Here is a 23,248-nt window from a genome sequence, read left to right as displayed (position 1 = left end):
TTTCTTTCAAATTGGGTGCTCACTTTGAGCTGAATGAGGACTGCTGGCATGGCACTCAGGCGACAGGTGGAATCTTGGTCATGCTCTGGTTTCTCTTCAGAACGAACAAATCTTTCGCCTTTTACTAAAGATTTCCGTGGAGAGGAGCAAAACTGAGTTTTATCTCAATTTTTGCATGCCCCGTCTTATTGGGGTTTCTTTTATCAGTTTAAAGATAGAACGAGTGTGCTTTAATGTAAGCTCATTTGCGTAGAAATGACAGTAAATGTTTGTTTCTTTTCAAACAGAACTTTCTTGACTATACTAATTGCTTGAAAGATCTGGGAGCACATGGAAAAGAGTACAAACCATGTTTATAGCAAGGGGAAGCCTGGTGAGAAATCTGCTTTCTTTCTTTCAAATTGGGTGCTCACTTTGAGCTGAATGAGGACTGCTGGCATGGCACTCAGGCGACAGGTAGAATCTTGGTCATGCTGTGGTTTCTCTTCAGAACGAACAAATCTTTCGCCTTTTACTAAAGATTTCCGTGGAGAGGAGCAAAACTGAGTTTTATCTCAATTTTTGCATGCCCCATCTTATTGGGGTTTTATTTTATTGGTTTAAAGATAGAACGAGTGTGCTTTAATGTAAGATCATTTGCATAGAAATTACAGTAAATGTTTGTTTCTTTTCAAACAGAACTTTCTTGACCACACTAATTGTTTGAAAGATATGGGAGCACATGGAAAAGAGTACAAACCATGTTTATAGCAAGGGGAAGCCTGGTGAGAAATCTGCTTTCTTTCATTCAAATTGGGTGCTCACTTTGAGCTGAATGAGAACTGCTGGCATGGCACTCAGGCGACAGGTGGAATCTTGGTCATGCTCTGGTTTCTCTTCAGAACTAACAAATATTTCGCCTTTTATTAAAGATTTCCGTGGAGAGGAGCAAAACTGAGTTTTATCTCAATTTTTGCATGCCCCATATTATTGGGGTTTCTTTTATCAGTTTAAAGACAGAACGAGTGTGCTTTCTTGTTAGCTTTAATGTAAGTTTATTTGCATAACAATGACAGTAAATGTTTGTTTCTTTTCAAACAGAACTTTCTTGACCATGCTACTTGCTTGAAAGATCTGGGAGCACATGGAAAACAGTACAAACCATGCAGTATCACAAGAGCCTTTATTTGATCTTTCATGAAGATAGAGCAGAATTGAGGACACGTCAACAATTTCTGCCGAAGGTGGTTCATCTTTCCACATGGTGCCTTTGGCCACTGACACCTTCGTTGAGTCAAAGTCTCTGGCTGTGGTCAGAACTTTGAAAATTTATGTCACCAGAACGGTTCAGATTAGGAAAACAGAGGCTCTGTTTGTCCTGTATGCTCCCAACATGATTGGGTGTCCTGCTTCCATTCAGACCATTATCCGCTGGATCTGTGGTAAGATTCAGCATGCTCATTCCACGGCAGGATTGCCGTTACTGAATTAGGTGAAGACCCATTCTACTAGAAAGGTGGGTTCATCCTGGGCAGCTGGTCGGGGAGTCTCGGCATTGCAACTTTGCCGAGCAGCTATTTAGTAAACACTTTTGCTAAGTTTTACAAGTTTGATACCTTGGCTGATGATAACCTCAAGTTGGGTCATTCGGTGCTGCAGAGTCGTACGCACTCTCCCACCCGTTCAAGAGCTTTGGTATAACCCCATGGTTCTTAATGTGACCCCAGCATCCTCTAGGTCGTATGAGAAAATAGGATTTTAATACCTACCGGTAAATCCTTTTCTCTTAGTACGTAGAGGATGCTGGGCACCCGTCCCAGTCCATACTGTGTCTGCAGTTATTACTTGTGGTTATACACATGTTGTGTTACGGTTCTGGTCAGCTTTTTGCTGCAATTGTTCATGCCGTTGGCTTGTGTTCTGTTGAATGCCACGTTCTGCGGCATGCTTAAGGTGTGAGCTGGTAAGATGCTCACCTTAGTTTAACTATAAATCCTTTCCTCGAAATGTCCGTCTCCCTGGGCACAGTTCCTATAACTGGAGTCTGGAGGAGGGGCATAGAGGGAGGAGCCAGTTCACACCCTTTGAAAGTCTTAAAGTGCCCATGTCTCTTGCGGATCCCGTCTATACCCCATGGTTCTTAATGTGACCCCAGCATCCTCTACGGACTAAGAGAAAAGGATGCCCTTGTGTACTATCCTGACTTCTCCTCCCGTCTGCTTACTTTGTGCCTTCCAACGCACAATGCGAACTACAGGTGGTGCTGCAGGGCCCACACCCTTTTACTTGCCTTACAGAGCAGCTCTGGAGCTGTTACAGTGCCCAGCTGCTGCAAGAAATCAGCTTGAATGCTTCAGGGGATGGGGCATGGCCAACATGAGCCCCACACCAAAGGAGGGTGGGGGTGTTTAATGCGAACAAGGGGTCATCCAAGCACTGCAAAAGGCCGCCATGCCCTGCATGCCCCTTTTCTCTATGGAATCCGAATCTCGCAAGAATCCGACAGCGGGATGATGACATTTTCCCTTGTTCAGGTTTTCCGAGTCAGGCGGGAACAACCGAGCCTGCCTCGGACCAGTGTAAACCACGTGGAGTTCGTGGGGAATTCGGTTCTCGGAGAACCGAACCCGCTCCTCTCTACCTTATACCCATCATTTTTTTTATTTTCAATCTAAGCCCCTGCAGTTTTCTGTAAGCATCTGCTTCGCTATGATGATCAACAAGTCACAAGGGCAAACACTCAGGGTGTGAGGCGTAGATCTTAGGACCAGCTGCTACAAGCATGGCAGAGGTGTCACTATCACTGGTGACACCCAGAGAGGTGGCGAGGGAGATTGTAATGCAGTGCGCGCAGATAAGCAGCGCAATGGTAAAAAGGAGGCATGGTTTCATAGGTAGGGGCGTGGCCTGGTGGCCTGAATCTACATTTTGTTGCTCCGGGTGTCCCGGGGGTTGGGGGCTGCACCCGGGGACTAGTGTGTGAGCGGTGCTGGCTCCTGCACAGTGACAGGGCATGGCCACCCAGCATGACGCCTCCCTTCTTGACCATGCTGTAATTGCAGTCGCACTGCAGTTCAGCGTGATCATAAAAAATGGTGTAGGCTCCTGCTGGTGCAGACTGTATGTGCGCGCAGGAAGCCGCCACCATTTTTGTGATCACAGCGGCTGAATGTGATGTCATACAGCCGCTGTGACCACGCCCCCTGTGTCTCCTCCGTTGCAGACCCCATTTTGAAGCCTTGCCCCCGCACCGCTCCATCCCTGACTTGGAAATGGAGTGTTGCTGACCCACCTCTCCCCCCCTTCCCCGCCCCGATTGACAGGCAGAGGCGATCACATTCTCTGCGGGGTGCCGCAGAAAATGCAGGCACATGCGTATGCTCTTAGCAATTTTTGCAGTTGGATCGCTTATTGTGATTGCAATCCAACCTGAATCAGGCCCTATTACCTATCACAATGCGCTGCGGGCAGTACAAAATTGGGTTAATATAGGAGAAAAACCCCCAGACCTGTGCTCCTTAACTGTACCTGGTGGCTAGTGGAGCGGCTGCCCAGTAATCAGTGTCCACCGCAGTGCGCACACGGCCCACCCCCTACGGCCTCGCTCCCCTTCATCAGCGGCCTCGTGATCCGGAAGGGTGGTGTGTGTGTGACTGACCTTAGGATGAAACCGGAGCCTCCGCTGCAGTGACCCAGCAACCAGGGCACGGGAGTATACAGCGCCGCTGGGAGTGATGAAGCTGCAGTAAAGATGTCTATTAGACCTAGCCTGCTGCAGCCCTTGTAGATTCTCATAAAACAAGTTCTTCTTTTCTTGTCAAAATTAATAGCTAAGAATAGGCTGCCTGAGGCAGGCCCCTGTTAATTGGCCTGCTACTGAAGGCACCAACTACAAACTGAGCTCCCTGTTCATGGAAGCGGGGTTATAGAGGAGAATGCACTGAGCTTCTTGGGAACAGTCAAAAGCTTTGAGCCGGTTGGTGCCTCAGATCAAGATCCTACTCTACACCCCAATGTGAATCCTTGTGGAGTCCAGTGTACCCCACAGAAGAAATGAATGTGTCACACCCATTGGCAGCAACCTTAGAATAGCTGCTGACGGGCACAATTGAGAAAGGAAGGGGGGGGGGACATTTGAATCCAGCACATAGATGCAATTCAAATATGTAATTTGTACCTTCCTATTTTAAAATATAATGGATGAACCTCACCCTGTGAGAACAATCTTCATGATCAAGAGATCTAATATGTAAAATAAGTATGAGTTGGGATAGGGCTGGGGAGGGTGGCAGCTCGGGCAGCCCCTCCCCCGTCAAGTTAAGGAGATTCAACTGAGGAAGCACAAGGGAACTCTCGTCTGGGGACAACAACTGCAGGGAGACCACATCTTTTCAGATGAACATGGGAGGGCGGAAGGCTGCCTAATACTGAAGCACCATCAAATATCAAACCATATCCAACAACTAGTACAAGCATTCCTGGGGGAAGGTCTGCAGCAGAAGGATTTGCATACGGTGATGTCATCCAAGCAGTGGGCCAAAGTTGGCTGGAACCCTCATCTGCATATAAAAAGAGAAAAGGGGCATGCAGGGCATGGCGGCCTTTTGCAGTGCTTGGATGACCCCTAGTTCGCATTAAACACCCCCACCCTCCTTTGGTGTGGGGCTCATGTTGGCCATGCCCCATCCCCTGAAGCATTCATGCTGATTCGGATTCCATAGAGAAAAGGGGCATGCAGGGCATGGCGGCCTTTTGCAGTGCTTGGATGACCCCTAGTTTGCATTAAACACCCCCACCCTCCTTTGGTGTGGGGCTCATGTTGGCCATGCCCCATCCCCTGAAGCATTCAAGCTGATTTCTTGCAGCAGCTGGGCACTGTAACATATAAAGAGCTGCGCGTTGCTGCCATTTTTACTCGTGCATTGAAGAGAGAGCGGAGAGGACGTGGCTATGTTCTCTCAGTGGAAATCTCAATATCAGTGCTCAGTATCAGTGGTTACTTATTGCTGCTCAGTAATACTAGTAGTGTGTCTCTCCTGCTCAGTGTCAGTTCTCAGTAGTATCCTCATCAGTGCTCAGTATCACTGCTCATTGTCTTGTGCTGCATTGTGGTGCTCAGCATACTACAGTACATTACTAATAGTCCAGTGCTGCATCTTGCTGCTCAGTGTCAGTTCTAGTATCCTCATCAGTGCTCACTATCACTGCTCATTGCATTGTGGTGTTCTGTATACTACAGTAACATAGTAATATAGTATATATAGAGGAGCGGGTTCGGTTCTCCGAGAACCGAATTCCCGACGAACTCCACGTGGTTTACACTGGTCCGAGGCAGGCTCGGTTGTTCCCGCCTGACTCGGAAAACCTGAACAAGGGAAAATGTCATCATCCCGCTGTCGGATTCTCGCGAGATTCGGATTCCATATAAAGAGCTGCGCGTTGCCGCCATTTTTACTCGTGCATTGAAGAGAGAGCGGAGAGGACGTGGCTATGTTCTCTCAGTGGAAATCTCAATATCAGTGCCCAGTATCAGTGGTTACTTATTGCTGCTCAGTAATACTAGTAGTGTGTCTCTCCTGCTCAGTGTCAGTTCTCTGTAGTATCCTCATCAGTGCTCAGTATCACTGCTCATTGTCTTGTGCTGCATTGTGGTGCTCAGCATACAACAGTACATTACTAATAGTCCAGTGCTGCATCTTGCTGCTCATGTTGGCTATGCCCCAGCCCCTGAAGCATTCAAGCTGATTTCTTGCAGCAGCTGGGCACTGTAACAGCTCCAGAGCTGCTCTGTAAGGCAAGTAAAAGGGTGTTGGCCCTGCAGCACTACCTGTAGTTTGCATTGTGCGTTTGAAGGCACAAAGTAAGCAGACAGGAGAAGTCAGGAGAGTGCACAAGGGCATAGAAGGCAGGGGCTCAAGAAAAGAGAAGTGGAAACAGACAGCAAACTAGGCTGGAGAGAGACCTGAGACAAAGAGATCTGAATTATACGAGTAGCCGACCAGAGGAAACACAAATTATGCAGTCAAGTGTCCCACATTTGGGGAAATCGTAGGAGCAGCACACCCAGAGTGCAATGGGTGAGCCTTGCCCTGGTAGAAGCACCTTCCTGATCATAGTATCTCACTTGGCAGGTAAGTAGGAGTTGGGCTTGAGCTGGGGAGGGTCGCTGCTCGGATACCCCCCTGTCAAGTGAAGGAGATCCAACTGAGGCAGCACAAGGAAACTCTCGAAAAAAGAACAAGGCTAGAGGAAGATCTGAGACAAAGAAATCTGTCTTTTACCAGAGCTGACCAGAGGAAAGCACAAACACAGTCCCCCACTACCACAATTAATGCAGTCGAGTTTCCCACATTTGGGGAAATCACAGGGGTCAGCATACCCAGAATGCAATGAATGAACCTCACCCTGGGAGAACAATCTTCATGACCATGGAAACTCCTATGCAAAATAAGTATGATTTGGGATAGGGCTGGGGAGGGCCGCTGCTCAGGCACATCTCTGTCAAGTAAAGGAGATTCAACTGAGGCAGCACAAGGGAACTCTCATCTGGGGACAACAACTGCAGGGAGAACACATATTTTCAGATGAACATGGGAGGGCAGAAGGCTGCCTAATACTGAAGCACCCCCAAACAACAAACCAAATGTAACAACTAGTAAAAGCATTCCTGGGAGAAGGTCTGCAGAAGACGGATTTGCATACGGTGATGTCATCCAAGCAGTGGGCCAAAGTTGGCTGGAACCCTCATCTGCATATGAAAAGAGAAAAGGGTTATGCAGGGCATGGCGGCCTTTTGCGGTGCTTGGATGACCCCTAGTTCGCATTAAATACCTCCACCCTCCTTCGGTGTGGGGCTCATGTTGGCTATGCCCCAGCCCCTGAAGCATTCAAGCTGATTTCTTGCAGCAGCTGGGCACTGTAACAGCTCCAGAGCTGCTCTGTACGGCAAGTAAAAGGGTGTGGGCCCTGCAGCACTACCTGTAGTTCGCATTGTGCGTTGGAAGGCACAAAGTAAGCAGACGGGAGAAGTCAGGATAGTGCGCAAGGGCATAGAAGGGAGCGGCTCAAGAAAACAGAAGTGGAAACAGACAGCAAACTAGGCTGGAGAGAGACCTGAGACAAAGAGATCTGAATTATACGAGAGCCGACCAGGGGAAACACAAATTATGCAGTCAAGTTTCCCACATTTGGGGAAATCGCAGGAGCAGCACACCCAGAGTGCAATGGGTGAGCCTTGCCCTGGGAGAAGCACCTTCATGATCATAGTATCTCACCTGGCAGGTATGTAGGAGTTGGGCTAGAGCTGGGGAGGGTCGCTGCTCGGGTACCCCCCTGTCAAGTGAAGGAGATCAAACTGAGGCAGCACAATGGAACTCTCGAAAGAAGAACAAGGCTAGAGGAAGATCTGAGACAAAGAAATCTGACTTTTACCAGAGCTGACAAGAGGAAAACACAAACACAGTCCCCCACTACCACAAATAATGCAGTTGAGTTTCCCACATTTGGGGAAATCACAGGGGTCAGCATACCCAGAATGCAATGAATGAACCTCACCCTGGGAGAACAATCTTTATGACCATGGTATCTCCTATGCAAAATAAGTATGATTTGAGATAGGGCTGGGGAGGGCCGCTGCTCAGGCACATCTCTGTCAAGTAAAGGAGATTCAACTGAGGCAGCACAAGGGAACTCTCATCTGGGGACAACAACTGCCGGGAGAACACATATTTTCAGATGAACATGGGAGGGCAGAAGGCTGCCTAATACTGAAGCACGCCCAAACAACAAACCAAATGCAACAACTAGTACAAGCATTCCTGGGAGAAGGTCTGCAGAAGACGGATTTACATACGGTAAAGTCATCCAAGCAGTGGGCCAAAGTTGGCTGGAACCCTCATCTGCATATGTTGAAGATACAATTTGTGAATTGCATTTAACACTATCTCCCTTTCCTGGGGAGAAGATGGTAGGGCCGATTTGAAAAACCGGCGAGGAGGCACCTCTTCGAATTTCAGCTTGTAACCCTGAGAAACAATTTCTATTGCCTAGGGATCCACCTGCGAATGAACCCAGATGTGGCTGAAAACTCGAAGACGTGCCCTCAACTGGGCGGACTCCTTTAGCGGAGCCCCAGCGTCATGCGGTGGATTTTGTGGAGGCCGGGGAGGACTTCTGTTCCTGGGAACTAGCTGTGTTGTGCAGCTTCTTCCCTCTGCCCTTACCTCTGGCAAGAAAGGACGCACCTCGTACTTTCTTGTTTCTCTGTGATCGAAAGGACTGCATTTGATAATGTGGTGCTTTCTTAGGCTGTGAGGGAATATAAGGCAAAAAATTTGATTTACCAGCTGTAGCTGTGGAGACTAGGTCCGAGAGACCTTTCCCAAACAATTCCTCACCCCTGTAAGGTAAAACCTCCATATGCCTTTTTGAGTCGGCATCACCTGTCCATTGCCGGGTCCATAGGACTCGTCTAGCAGAAATCGACATAGCGTTTATTCTAGAACCCAGTAGACTAATGTCACTTTGAGCATCTCTCATATATAGGACAGCATCTTTTATATGCCCTATGGTCAATAACATAGCATCCTTATCTAGGGTCTCAATCTCTGCTGATAAGGTATCTGTCCATGCTGCCACCGCGCTACAACCCCGGCCGACGCAATTGCCGGTCTGAGTAAGGTACCAGAATGTGTGTAAATGGACTTTAGGGTAACCTCCTGCTTGCGGTCAGCAGGGTCCCTGATGGTAGCCGTATCCTGGGATGGCAGCGCTACCTTTTTGGATAAGCGTGTCAATGCTTTATCCACCCTAGGGGAGGATTCCCACCGTATCCTGTCCATTGGCGGGAAAGGATACGCCATAAGAATCCTTTTGGGAATCTGCAGCTTTTTGTCTGGAGATTCCCAAGCTTTTTCACATAATTCGTTCAACTCATGTGAGGGGGGAAAGGTTATCTCAGGTTTCTTTCCCTTATACATGTGTACCCTCGTGTCAGGGACAGGGGACTCTGTGATGTGCAAAACATCTTTTATTGCAATAATCATATATCGAATACATTTAGCCAATTTTGGCTGTAACTTTGCATCATCGTAGTCGACACTGGAGTCAGAATCTGTGTCGGTATCTGTGTCAACTATTTGGGATAGTGGGCGCTTTTGAGACCCCGAAGGTCCCTGCGACATAGGGACAGGCATGGGTTGACTCCCTGACTGTTCCCTAGCTTCAGCTTTGTCTAATCTCTTGTGTAATAAGTTTACATTAGCACTTAAAACATTCCACATATCCATCCAGTCAGGTGTCGGCGTTGTCGATGGAGACACCACATTAATTTGCTCCTGCTCCTCTCTAGGAGAGCCTTCTACCTCAGACATGTCGACACACGTGTACCGACACACCATACACTCAGGGAATCCTCTTATCTGAGGACAGTTCCCCAACAAGGCCCTTTGGAGAGACAGAGAGAGAGAGTATGCCAGCACACACCCCAGCGCTATATGACCCAGGAAAAAAACACAATAATTTTATGTTTACCCAGTAGCGCTGTATTTCCATATATATATGCGCCTAATTATGTGCCCCCCTCTTCTTTAAGACCCTCTTTCTACCGTGGTATAAGCAGGGGAGAGTCCGTGGAGCTTCCCCTCAGCGGTGCTGTGGAGAAAATGGTGCTGGTGAGTGCTGAGGGAGAAGCCCCACCCCCTCAGCGACGGGCTTCTGTCCCGCTGAAATATAGTAAAAAAATGGCGGGGGCTCTTATATATATATACAGTGCCTAGCTGCATATATATTTATTTTGCCAAAGAGAGGTCTATATTGCTGCCCAGGGCGTCCCCCCTGCGCCCTTCACCCTTACACTGACTGCCGTGTGTGAGGTGTATTGGAGCAATGGAGCACAGCTTTACTGCTGTGCGTTACCTCAGTGAAGATCATGAAGTCTTCCGCCGCCTCTGAAGTCTTCTTTTCTTCTCATACTCACCCGGCTTCTATCTTCCGGCTCTGCGAGGGGGACGGCGGCGCGGCTCTGGGACGGACGGCGAGGGTGAGACCTGCGTACCGATCCCTCTGGAGCTAATGCTGTACAGTAGCCTAAGAAGCAGAGCCTATCAACTCACAGAAGTAGGTGTGCATCTCTCCCCTCCGCCCCTCGATGCAGGGAGTCTGTTGCCAGCAGGCTCCCTGAAAATAAAAAAATCTAACAAATATACTTTCTGTCAGGAAACTCAGGAGAGCTCCCTGAAAAGCACCCAGTCTCCTCTGGGCACAGTAGTAAACTGAGGTCTGGAGGAGGGGCATAGAGGGAGGAGCCAGTGCACACCCAGATCTAAAGTCTTTCTTAAAGTGCCCATGTCTCCTGCGGAGCCCGTCTATCCTTACGGAGTCCCCAGCATCCTCTAGGACGTAAGAGAAAAATTATGCTGGCAGAAAAATCCAATTGAGTGATTAAACAGCTCCAGAGCTGCTCTGTAAGGCAAGTAAAAGGGTGTGGGCCCTGCAGCACTACCTGTAGTTTGCATTGTGCATTGGAAGCCTAGTTTGCTGTCTGTTTCCACTTCTTTTTTCTTGAGCCCCTCCCGTCTATACCCTTGTGCACTATCCTGACTTCTCCTCCCGTCTGCTTACTTTGTGCCTTCCAATGCACAATGCAAACTACAGGTAGTGCTGCAGGGCCCACACCCTTTTACTTGCCTTATAGAGCAGCTCTTGTGCTGTTACAGTGCCCAGCTGCTGCAAGAAATCAGCGTGAATGCTTCAGGGGCTGGGGCATGGCCAACATGAGCCCCACACCGAAGGAGGGTGGGGGTGTTTAATGCGAACTAGGGGTCTCGCACAATGCGAACTACAGGTAGTGCTGCAGGGCCCACACCCTTTTACTTGCCTTACAGAGCAGCTCTGGAGCTGTTACAGTGCCCAGCTGCTGCAAGAAATCAGCTTGAATCCTTCAGGGGCTGGGGCATAGCCAACATGAGCCCCACACCGACGGAGGGTGGAGGTGTTTAATGCGAACTAGGGGTCATCCAAGTGCCGCAAAAGGCCGCCATGCCCTGCACGCCCCTTTTCTCTTTTCATATGCAGACGAGGGTTGAAGCCAACTTTGACCCACTGCTTGGATGACATCGCCATATGCAAATCCATCTGCTGCAGGCCTTCCCCCAGGAATGCTTGCACTAGTTGTTGCATTTGGTTTGTTGTTTGGGGGTGCTTCAGTATTAGGCAGCCTTCTGCCCTCCCATGTTCATCTGAAAATATGTGTTCTCCCTGCAGTTGTTGTCCCCAGATGAGAGTTCCCTTGTGCTGCCTCAGTTGAATCTCCTTTACTTGACAGAGATGTGCCTGAGCAGCGGCCCTCCCCAGCCCTATCCCAAATCATACTTATTTTGCATAGGAGATACCATGGTCATGAAGACTGTTCTCCCAGGGTGCGGTTCATTCATTGCATTCTGGGTATGCTCACCCCTGTGATTTCCCCAAATGTGGGAAACTCGACTGCATTATTTAATGCGAACTAGGGGTCATCCAAGCACCGCAAAAGGCCACCATGCCCTGCATACCCCTTTTCTCTTTTCATAAGCAGACGAGGTTTGAAGCCAACTTTGACCCACTGCTTGGATGACATCACTTGCTGCCTTTCCAATGAAGCAAGTTTAATTTAATAATAGGTGAAAAACCATCCCTACAAAGGTGTTAATCAGATACTTGGCTTTGTGGACACTTTTCAGAGCACAAATTTGTTAGCATAAAAATAAAGCCAGAAAATGAAGAGCTGTTTAATCACTCAATTGGATTTTTCTGCCAGCATATTTCTTTTTCTCTGCAACCCACTGCTAAATTGTGCTTCCTAGCTGTTTTTATAAAATCACTGAATCAAATCTAACTCTGATTACATCAGAGAAGGCCAGGTACCCTACACCATAACAGGGGGTTTGACATTTTGACTTGTCTACTTAAAGATCACCAAAATCTGATAACAAGGTCAATTAAGTCCCTGGGTGGGATTGAACCACCAACCTTTTGGTTAATAGCCTTACACACTAACTTATTGCGCCACAGCGACACTTTGCAAAAGTACATACTGACAAAGGCTAATAAGCATTCATCTAGAACGATTCCTAGAAACATTTTAAAAAGTCAATAATGTGGAGAGTTTTTGTAAGATGTTTCTTCCATCAACCAATGAAGAAACACATTGGTACTTTCCCATGATGAGTGAGTGCTTCAGGATCTTTTGCACTTACATGTGCAGCAGAGTACTGTAATGGAAGCTTGCTGGGTCCATAACCCAGAGGTAGGCAGATTGAAACTATCCTCTGCTATATGCATTTTTTTTTGTTAATTAAAGTAATCCAAAACTGGGATTGATATTTTTGCTCTTTTATTTTTACTTAAAGTACAATAACTTTTACCATTTTAATTTGTTTTAATAGTATATTGACAGTATTGTTTTCTTTCAAAAATCCAATTAATTTTCTTTACCCGATTATTAAAATGGTAATTGACAAAAACAAACTACATTGTCACCAGAAGAGCAATACAAAATGTACAAGTGATATATTAAAATCATCTTTCCAGCTTGAATTTCAATGATGCATTGGGGCAACGATTTTGTGAGAAACATCTTCACCCTTAAATAAAGATTTTCTTAATTCCTTACCTGTGTGCTAATTAGATATCACCTTGTTTTCACATTAAACAGACTTCCACATGAGAAAACAGCAAATATGCAGTGGCGTTAATGTTTCCTGGTGTCAACCTGTATTATTTCCGTAGATATTGAAATGAGGATGCATCTTGCTGCCTTTCCAATGAAACAAGTTTAATTTAGTAATAGGTGAAAAACCATCCCTACAAAGATGTTAATCAGATACTTGGCTTTGTGGACACTTTTCAGAGAACAAATTTGTAATCATAAAAATAAAGCCAGAAAATGAAGAGCTGTTTAATCACTCAATTGGATTTTTCTGCCAGCATTTTTCTTTTTATCTGCAACCCACTGCTAAATTGTGCTTCCTAGCTGTTTTTTTATAAAATCACTTAATCAAATCTAACTCTGATTACATCAGAGAAGGCCAGGTACCCTATACCATAAGAAGGGGGTTTGAAATTTTGACTTGTCTACTTAAAGATCACCAAAATCTGATAACAAGGTCAATTACATCCCTGTGTGGGATTGAACCACCAACCCTTTGATTAATAACCAAACACACTAACAGATTGCGCCACAGAGACACTTTACAAACGTACATACTGACAAAGGCTAATAAGCATTCATCTAGAACGTTTCCTAGAAAAACTTTAAAAAGTCAATAATCTGGAGAGTTTTTGTAAGATGTTTCTTCCATCAACCAACGAAGAAACACATTGGTACTTTCCCATGATGAGTGAGTGCTTCAGGATCTCTTGCACTTACATGTGCAGCAGAGTACTGCAATGGAAAAATGCTGGGCCCATAACCCAGAGGTAGGCAGATTGAAACTATCCTCTGCTATATGCATTTTTTTTTGTTAATTAAAGTAATCCAAAACTGGGATTGATATTTTTGCTCTTTTATTTTTACTTAAAGTACAATAACTTTTACCATTTTAATTTGTTTTAATAGTATATTGACAGTATTGTTTTCTTTCAAAAATCCACTTAATTTTCTTTACCCTATTATTAAAATGGTTATTGACAAAAACAAACTACATTGTCACCAGAAGAGCAATACAAAATGTACAAGTGATATATTAAAATCATCTTTCCAGCTTGAATTTCAATGATGCATTGGGGCAACGATTTTGTGAGAAACACCTTCACCCTTAAATAAAGATTTTCTTAATTCCTTACCTGTGTGCTAATTAGATATCACCTTGTTTTCACATTAAACAGACTTTCACATGCGAAAACAGCAAAGATGCAGTGGCGTTAATGTTTCCTGGTGTCAACCTGTATTATTTCCGTAGATATTGAAATGAGGATGCATCTTGCTGCCTTTCCAATGAAGCAAGTTTAATTTAGTAATAGGTAAAAAACCATCCCTACAAAGATGTTAATCAGATACTTGGCTTTGTGGACACTTTTCAGAGAACAAATTTGTAATCATAAAAATAAAGCCAGAAAATGAAGAGCTGTTTAATCACTCAATTGGATTTTTCTGCCAGCATTTTTCTTTTTCTCTGCAACCCACTGCTAAATTGTGCTTCCTAGCTGTTTTTTTATAAAATCACTTAATCAAATCTAACTCTGATTACATCAGAGAAGGCCAGGTACCCTATACCATAAGAGGGGGTTTGCAATTTTGACTTGTCTACTTAAATATCACCAAAATCTGATCACAAGGTCAATTACGTCCCTGGGTGGGATTGAACCACCAACCTTTTGATAAATAGCTGAACACACTAACCGATTGCGCCACAGAGACACTTTGCTAAAAGCACATACTGACAAAGACTAATAAGCATTCATCTAGAACGTTTCCTAGAAAAACTTTAAAAAGTCAATAATCTGGAGAGTTTTTGTAAGATGTTTCTTCCAGCAACCAATGAAGAAACACATTGGTACTTTCGCATGATGAGTGAGTGCTTCAGGATCTCTTGCACTTACATGTGCAGCAGAGTACTGCAATGGAAGCATGCTGGGCCCATAACCCAGAGGTAGGCAGATTGAAACTATCCTTTGCTATATGAATTTTTTTTTTTGTTCATTAAAGTAATCCAAAACTGGGATTGATATTTTAGCTTTTATTTTTACTTAAAGTACAATAACTTTTACCATTTTAATTTGTTTTAATAGTATATTGACAGTATTGTTTTCTTTCAAAAATCCACTTAATTTTCTTTACCCTATTATTAAAATGGTAATTGACAAAAACAAACTACATTGTCACCATAAGAGCAATACAAAATGTACAAGTGATATATTAAAATCATCTTTCCAGCTTGAATTTCAATGATGCATTGGGGCAACGATTTTGTGAGAAACATCTTCACCCTTAAATAAAGATTTTCTTAATTCCTTACCTGTGTGCTAATTAGATATCACCTTGTTTTCACATTAAACAGACTTCCACATGAGAAAGCAGCAAGGATGCAGTGGCGTTAATGTTTCCTGGTGTCAACCTGTATTATTTCAGTAGATATTGAAATGAGGATGCATCTTGCTGCCTTTCCAATGAAGCAAGTTTAATTTAGTAATAGGTGAAAAACCATCCCTACAAATATGTTAATCAGATACTTGGCTTTGTGGACACTTTTCAGAGAACAAATTAGTTAGCATAAAAATAAAGCCAGAAAATGAAGAGCTGTTTAATCACTCAATTGGATTTTTCTGCCAGCATATTTCTTTTTCTCTGCAACCCACTGCCAAATTGTGCTTCCTAGCTGTTTTTATAAAATCACTGAATCAAATCTAACTCTGATTACATCAGAGAAGGCCAGGTACCCTACACCATAACAGGGGGTTTGAAATTTTGACTTGTCTACTTAAAGATCACCAAAATCTGATAACAAGGTCAATTAAGTCCCTGGGTGGGATTGAATAACCAACCTTTTGGTTAATAGCCTTACACACTAACTGATTGCGCCACAGCTACACTTTGCAAAAGTACATACTGACAAAGGCTAATAAGCATTCATCTAGAACGATTCCTAGAAACATTTTAAAAAGTCAATAATGTGGAGAGTTTTTGTAAGATGTTTCTTCCATCAACCAATGAAGAAACACATTGGTACTTTCCCATGATAAGTGAGTGCTTCAGGACCTCTTGCACTTACATGTGCAGCAGAGTACTGTAATGGAAGCATGCTGGGTCCATAACCCAGAGGTAGGCAGATTGAAACTATCCTCTGCTATATGCATTTTTTTTTGTTAATTAAAGTAATCCAAAACTGGGATTGATATTTTTGCTCTTTTATTTTTACTTAAAGTACAATAACTTTTACCATTTTAATTTGTTTTAATAGTATATTGACAGTATTGTTTTCTTTCAAAAATCCACTTAATTTTCTTTACCCGATTATTAAAATGGTAATTGACAAAAACAAACTACATTGTCACCAGAAGAGCAATACAAAATGTACAAGTGATATATTAAAATCATCTTTCCAGCTTGAATTTCAATGATGCATTGGGGCAACGATTTTGTGAGAAACATCTTCACCCTTAAATAAAGATTTTCTTAATTCCTTACCTGTGTGCTAATTAGATATCACCTTGTTTTCATATTAAACAGACTTCCACATGCGAAAGCAGCAAGGATGCAGTGGCGTTAATGTTTCCTGGTGTCAACCTGTATTATTTCAGTAGACATTGAAATGAAGATGCATCTTGCTGCCTTTCCAATGAAGCAAGTTTAATTTAGTAATAGGTGAAAAACCATCCCTACAAAGGTGTTAATCAGAGACTTGGCTTTGTGGACACTTTTCAGAGAACAAATTTGTTAGTATAAAAATAAAGCCAGAAAATGAAGAGCTGTTTAATCACTCAATTGGATTTTTCTGCCAGCATATTTCTTTTTCTCTGCAACCCACTGCTAAATTGTTCTTCCTAGCTGTTTTTATAAAATCACTGAATCAAATCTAACTCTGATTACATTAGAGAAGGCCAGGTACCCTACACCATAATAGGGGGTTTGAAATTTTGACTTGTCTACTTAAAGATCACCAAAATCTGATAACAAGGTCAATTAAGTCCCTTGGTGGGATTGAATCACCAACCTTTTGGTTAATAGCCTTACACACTAACTGATTGCGCCACAGCTACACTTTGCAAAAGTACATACTGACAAAGGCTAATAAGCATTCATCTAGAACGATTCCTAGAAACATTTTAAAAAGTCAATAATGTGGAGAGTTTTTGTAAGATGTTTCTTCCATCAACCAATGAAGAAACACATTGGTACTTTCCCATGATGAGTGAGTGCTTCAGGATCTCTTGCACTTACATGTGCAGCAGAGTACTGTAATGGAAGCATGCTGGGTCCATAACCCAGAGGTAGGCAGATTGAAACTATCCTCTGCTATATGCATTTTTTTTGTTAATTAAAGTAATCCAAAACTGGGATTGATATTTTTGCTCTTTTATTTTTACTTAAAGTACAATAACTTTTACCATTTTAATTTGTTTTAATAGTATATTGACAGTATTGTTTTCTTTCAAAAATCCTATTAATTTTCTTTACCCGATTATTAAAATGGTAATTGACAAAAACAAACTACATTGTCACCAGAAGAGCAATACAAAATGTACAAGTGATATATTAAAATCATCTTTCCAGCTTGAATTTCAATGATGCATTGGGGCAACGATTTTGTGAGAAACATCTTCACCCTTAAATAAAGATGTTCTTAATTCCTTACCTGTGTGCTAATTAGATATCACCTTGTTTTCACATTAAACAGACTTCCACATGAGAAAACAGCAAAGATGCAGTGGCGTTAATGTTTCCTGGTGTCAACCTGTATTATTTCCGTAGATATTGAAATGAGGATGCATCTTGCTGCCTTTCCAATGAAGCAAGTTTAATTTAGTAATAGGTGAAAAACCATCCCTACAAAGATGTTAATCAGATACTTGGCTTTGTGGACACTTTTCAGAGAACAAATTTGTTATCATAAAAATAAAGCCAGAAAATGAAGAGCTGTTTAATCACTCAATTGGATTTTTCTGCCAGCATTTTTCTTTTTCTCTGCAACCCACTGCTAAATTGTGCTTCCTAGCTGTTTTTTTATAAAATCACTTAATGAAATCTAACTCTGATTACATCAGAGAAGGCCAGGTACCCTACACCATAAGAGGGGGTTTGCAATTTTGACTTGTCTACTTAAATATTACCAAAATCTGATCACAAGGTCAATTACGTCCCTGGATGGGATTGAACCACCAACCTTTTGATTAATAGCTGAACACACTAACCGATTGCGCCACAGAGACACTTTGCGAAAAGTACATACTGACAAAGACTAATAAGCATTCATCTAGAACGTTTCCTAGAAAAACTTTAAAAAGTCAATAATCTGGAGAGTTTTTGTAAGATGTTTCTTCCAGCAACCAATGAAGAAACACATTGGTACTTTCGCATGATGAGTGAGTGCTTCAGGATCTCTTGCACTTACATGTGCAGCAGAGTACTGCAATGGAAGCATGCTGGGCCCATAACCCAGAGGTAGGCAGATTGAAACTATCCTTTGCTATATGCATTTTTTTTTGTTCATTAAAGTAATCCAAAACTGGGATTGATATTTTAGCTTTTATTTTTACTTAAAGTACAATAACTTTTACCATTTTAATTTGTTTTAATAATATATTGACAGTATTGTTTTCTTTCAAAAATCCAATTAATTTTCTTTACCCGATTATTAAAATGGTAATTGACAAAAACAAACTACATTGTCACCAGAAGAGCAATACAAAATGTACAAGTGATATATTAAAATCATCTTTCCAGCTTGAATTTCAATGATGCATTGGGGCAACGATTTTGTGAGAAACATCTTCACCCTTAAATAAAGATTTTCTTAATTCTTTACCTGTGTGTTAATTAGATATCACCTTGTTTTCACATTAAACAGACTTCCACATGAGAAAGCAGCAATGATGCAGTGGCGTTAATGTTTCCTGGTGTCAACCTGTATTATTTCAGTAGATATTGAAATGAGGATGCATCTTGCTGCCTTTCCAATGAAGCAAGTTTAATTTAGTAATAGGTGAAAAACCATCCCTACAAATATGTTAATCAGATACTTGGCTTTGTGGACACTTTTCAGAGAACAAATTCGTTAGCATAAAAATAAAGCCAGAAAATGAAGAGCTGTTTAATCACTCAATTGGATTTTTCTGCCAGCATATTTCTTTTTCTCTGCAACCCACTGCTAAATTGTGCTTCCTAGCTGTTTTTTTTATAAAATCACTTATTCAAATCTAACTCTGATTACATCAGAGTAGGCCAGGTACCCTACACCATAAGAAGGGGGTTTGAAATTTTGACTTGTCTACTTAAAGATCACCAAAATCTGATAACAAGGTCAATTACATCCCTGGGTGGGATTGAACCACCAACCCTTTGATTAATAACCAAACACACTAACAGATTGCGCCACAGAGACACTTTACAAACGTGCATACTGACAAAGGCTAATAAGCATTCATCTAGAACGTTTCCTAGAAAAACTTTAAAAAGTCAATAATCTGGAGAGTTTTTGTAAGATGTTTCTTCCATCAACCAACGAAGAAACACATTGGTACTTTCCCATGATGAGTGAGTGCTTCAGGATCTCTTGCACTTACATGTGCAGCAGAGTACTGCAATGGAAAAATGCTGGGCCCATAACCCAGAGGTAGGCAGATTGAAACTATCCTCTGCTATATGCATTTTTTTTTGTTAATTAAAGTAATCCAAAACTGGGATTGATATTTTTGTTCTTTTATTTTTACTTAAAGTACAATAACTTTTACCATTTTAATTTGTTTTAATAGTATATTGACAGTATTGTTTTCTTTCAAAAATCCACTTAATTTTCTTTACCCTATTATTAAAATGGTAATTGACAAAAACAAACGACATTGTCACCAGAAGAGCAATACAAAATGTACAAGTGATATATTAAAATCATCTTTCCAGCTTGAATTTCAATGATGCATTGGGGCAACGATTTTGTGAGAAACACCTTCACCCTTAAATAAAGATTTTCTTAATTCCTTACCTGTGTGCTAATTAGATATCACCTTGTTTTCACATTAAACAGACTTCCACATGCGAAAGCAGCAAGGATGCAGTGGCGTTAATGTTTCCTGGTGTCAACCTGTATTATTTCAGTAGACATTGAAATGAGGATGCATCTTGCTGCCTTTCCAATGAAGCAAGTTTAATTTAGTAATAGGTGAAAAACCATCCCTACAAAGGTGTTAATCAGAGACTTGGCTTTGTGGACACTTTTCAGAGAACAAATTTGTTAGCATAAAAATAAAGCCAGAAAATGAAGAGCTGTTTAATCACTCAATTGGATTTTTTTGCCAGCATATTTCTTTTTCTCTGCAACCCACTGCTAAATTGTGCTTCCTAGCTGTTTTTATAAAATCACTGAATCAAATCTAACTCTGATTACATCAGAGAAGGCCAGGTACCCTACACCATAACAGGGGGTTTGAAATTTTGACTTGTCTACTTAAAGATCACCAAAATCTGATAACAAGGTCAATTACGTCCCTGGGTGGGATTGAACCACCAACCTTTTGGTTAATAACCATACACACTAACTGATTGCGCCACAGTGACACTTTGCAAAAGTACATACTGACAAAGGCTAATAAGCATATATCTAGAACATTTCCTAGAAACATTTTAAAAAGTCAATAATGTGGAGAGTTTTTGTAAGATGTTTCTTCCATCAACCAATGAAGAAACACATTGGTACTTTCCCATGATAAGTGAGTGCTTCAGGACCTCTTGCACTTACATGTGCAGCAGAGTACTGTAATGGAAGCATGCTGGGTCCATAACCCAGAGGTAGGCAGATTGAAACTATCCTTTGCTATATGCATTTTTTTTTGTTAATTAAAGTAATCCAAAACTGGGATTGATATTTTTGCTCTTTTATTTTTACTTAAAGTACAATAACTTTTACCATTTTAATTTGTTTTAATAGTATATTGACAGTATTGTTTTCTTTCAAAAATCCAATTAATTTTCTTTACCCGATTATTAAAATGGTAATTGACAAAAACAAACTACATTGTCACCAGAAGAGCAATACAAAATGTACAAGTGATATATTAAAATCATCTTTCCAGCTTGAATTTCAATGATGCATTGGGGCAACGATTTTGTGAGAAACATCTTCACCCTTAAATAAAGATTTTCTTAATTCCTTACCTGTGTGCTAATTAGATATCACCTTGTTTTCACATTAAACAGACTTCCACATGAGAAAGCAGCAAGGATGCAGTGGCGTTAATGTTTCCTGGTGTCAACCTGTATTATTTCTGTAGATATTGAAATGAGGATGCATCTTGCTGCCTTTCCAATGAAGCAAGTTTAATTTAGTAATAGGTGAAAAACCATCCCTACAAAGGTGTTAATCAGAGACTTGGCTTTGTGGACACTTTTCAGAGAACAAATTTGTTAGCATAAAAATAAAGCCAGAAAATGAAGAGCTGTTTAATCACTCAATTGGATTTTTTTGCCAGCATATTTCTTTTTCTCTGCAACCCACTGCTAAATTGTGCTTCCTAGCTGTTTTTATAAAATCACTGAATCAAATCTAACTCTGATTACATCAGAGAAGGCCAGGTACCCTACACCATAAGAGGGGGTTTGAAATTTTGACTTGTCTACATAAAGATCACCAAAATCTGATAACAAGGTCAATTACGTCCCTGGGTGGGATTGAACCACCAACCTTTTGGGTTAATAGCCTTACACACTAACTGATTGCGCCACAGCGACACTTTGCAAAAGCATATACTGAAAAAGCCTAATAAGCATTCATCTAGAACGTTTCCTAGAAACATTTTAAAAAGTCAATAATGTGGAGAGTTTTTGTAAGATGTTTCTTCCATCAACCAATGAAGAAACACATTGGTACTTTCCCATGATGAGTGAGTGCTTCAGGATCTCTTGCACATACATGTGCAGCAGAGTACTGTAATGGAAGCATGCTGGGTCCATAACCCAGAGGTAGGCAGATTGAAACTATCCTCTGCTATATGCATTTTTTTTGTTAATTAAAGTAATCCAAAACTGGGATTGACATTTTTGCTCTTTTATTTTTACTTAAAGTACAATAACTTTTACCATTTTAATTTGTTTTAATAGTATATTGACAGTATTGTTTTCTTTCAAAAATTCACTTAATTTTCTTTTCTGTGTGCTAATTAGATATCACCTTGTTTTCACATTAAATAGACTACCACATGAGAAAGCAGCAAGGATGCAGTGGCGTTAATGTTTCCTGGTGGTAGTGGGGTACTGTGTTTGTGCTTTCCTCTGGTCAGCTCTGGTAAAAGTCAGATTTCTTTGTCTCAGATCTTCCTCTAGCCTTGTTCTTCTTTCGAGAGTTCCCTTGTGCTGCCTCAGTTGGATCTCCTTCACTTGACAGGGGCGTACCCGAGCAGCGACCCTCCCCAGCACTAGCCCAACTCCTACTTACCTGCCAGGTGAGATACTATGATCATGAAGGTGCTTCTCCCAGGGCAAGGCTCACCCATTGCACTCTGGGTGTGCTGCTCCTGCGATTTCCCCAAATGTGGGAAACTTGACTGCATAATTTGTGTTTCCCCTGGTCGGCTCTCGTATAATTCAGATCTCTTTGTCTCAGGTCTCTCTCCAGCCTAGTTTGCTGTCTGTTTCCACTTCTCTTTTCTTAAACCGCTCCCTTCTATGCCCTTGCGCACCTTAATTAAATCTAACTCTGATTACGTCAGAGAAGGCCAGGTACCCTACACCATAAGAGGGGGTTTGAAATTTTGACTTGTCTACTTAAAGATCACCAAAATCTGATCACAAGGTCAATTACATCACTGGGTGGGAACCTTTTGGTTAATAGCCCATGTAAGTGCAAGAGATCCTGAAGCACTCACTCATCATGGGAAAGTACCAATGTGTTTCTTACAAAAATTCTCCAGATTATTGACTTTTTAAAGTTTTTCTAGGAAACGTTCTAGATGAATGCTTATTAGCCTTTGTCAGTATGTACTTTCGCAAAGTGTCGCTATGGCGCAATCAGTTAGTGTGTATGGCTATTAACCTAAAGGTTGGTGATTCAATCCCACCCAGGGACGTAATTGACCTTGTTATCAGATTTTGGTGATCTTTAAGTAGACAAGTCAAAATTTCAAACCCCCTCTTATGGTGTAGGGTACCCGGCCTTCTCTGATGTAATCAGAGTTAGATTTGATTAAGTGATTTTATAAAAAACAGCTAGGAAGCACAATTTAGCAGTGGGTTGCAGAGAAAAAAAATTATGCCTGCAGAAAAGTCCAATTGAGTGATTAAACAGCTCTTCATTTTCTGATTTTATGTTTATGCTAACAAATTTGCTCTCTGAAAAGTGTCCACAAAGCCAAGTCTCTGATTAACACCTTTAGTAGGAATGGTTTTTCACCTATTACTGAATTAAACTTGCTTCATTGGAAAGGCAGCAAGATGCATCCTCATTTCAATGTCTACTGAAATAATACAGGTTGACACCAGGAAACATAAACGTCACTGCATCCTTGCTGCTTCCTCAAGGGGAAGTCTGTTTAATGTGAAAACAAGGTGATATCTAATCAGCACACAGGTAAGGAATTAAGAAAATCT

The 23,248-nt window shown here is 42.0% G+C and overlaps 8 non-coding genes and 1 pseudogene across 8 annotated transcripts; 5 read left to right on the top strand and 4 right to left on the bottom strand.

The window, feature by feature from the left end:
• Positions 1–80: 80 nt before the first annotated feature.
• On the top strand, positions 81–196 carry LOC135010286 (U5 spliceosomal RNA). Its single transcript, XR_010209695.1, has one exon. It is a non-coding gene; the product is annotated as a U5 spliceosomal RNA (small nuclear RNA).
• Positions 197–470: 274 nt separating this feature from the next.
• LOC135010288 (U5 spliceosomal RNA) lies at positions 471–586 on the top strand. The gene has a single exon (XR_010209697.1). It is a non-coding gene; the product is annotated as a U5 spliceosomal RNA (small nuclear RNA).
• Positions 587–861: 275 nt separating this feature from the next.
• On the top strand, positions 862–977 carry LOC135010289 (U5 spliceosomal RNA). The gene has a single exon (XR_010209698.1). It is a non-coding gene; the product is annotated as a U5 spliceosomal RNA (small nuclear RNA).
• Positions 978–5,954: 4,977 nt separating this feature from the next.
• Positions 5,955–6,118, bottom strand: LOC135010280 (U1 spliceosomal RNA). Its single transcript, XR_010209691.1, has one exon. It is a non-coding gene; the product is annotated as a U1 spliceosomal RNA (small nuclear RNA).
• A 152-nt stretch (positions 6,119–6,270) lies between these two features.
• Positions 6,271–6,434, bottom strand: LOC135010254 (U1 spliceosomal RNA). Its single transcript, XR_010209671.1, has one exon. It is a non-coding gene; the product is annotated as a U1 spliceosomal RNA (small nuclear RNA).
• Positions 6,435–7,105: 671 nt separating this feature from the next.
• Positions 7,106–7,268, bottom strand: LOC135010269 (U1 spliceosomal RNA). Its single transcript, XR_010209685.1, has one exon. It is a non-coding gene; the product is annotated as a U1 spliceosomal RNA (small nuclear RNA).
• Positions 7,269–7,420: 152 nt separating this feature from the next.
• LOC135010250 (U1 spliceosomal RNA) lies at positions 7,421–7,584 on the bottom strand. Its single transcript, XR_010209667.1, has one exon. It is a non-coding gene; the product is annotated as a U1 spliceosomal RNA (small nuclear RNA).
• A 3,761-nt stretch (positions 7,585–11,345) lies between these two features.
• Positions 11,346–11,524, top strand: LOC135010283 (U1 spliceosomal RNA; annotated as a pseudogene).
• A 10,565-nt stretch (positions 11,525–22,089) lies between these two features.
• Positions 22,090–22,252, top strand: LOC135010263 (U1 spliceosomal RNA). The gene has a single exon (XR_010209679.1). It is a non-coding gene; the product is annotated as a U1 spliceosomal RNA (small nuclear RNA).
• The last annotated feature ends 996 nt before the right edge of the window (positions 22,253–23,248 follow it).

Source organism: Pseudophryne corroboree, unplaced genomic scaffold (assembly GCF_028390025.1).
Source record: "Pseudophryne corroboree isolate aPseCor3 unplaced genomic scaffold, aPseCor3.hap2 scaffold_2318, whole genome shotgun sequence".
Taxonomy (NCBI): domain Eukaryota; kingdom Metazoa; phylum Chordata; class Amphibia; order Anura; family Myobatrachidae; genus Pseudophryne; species Pseudophryne corroboree.
Note: the sequence above shows the minus strand (reverse complement) of the source record. Positions and strands in the feature narration are given on the sequence as shown.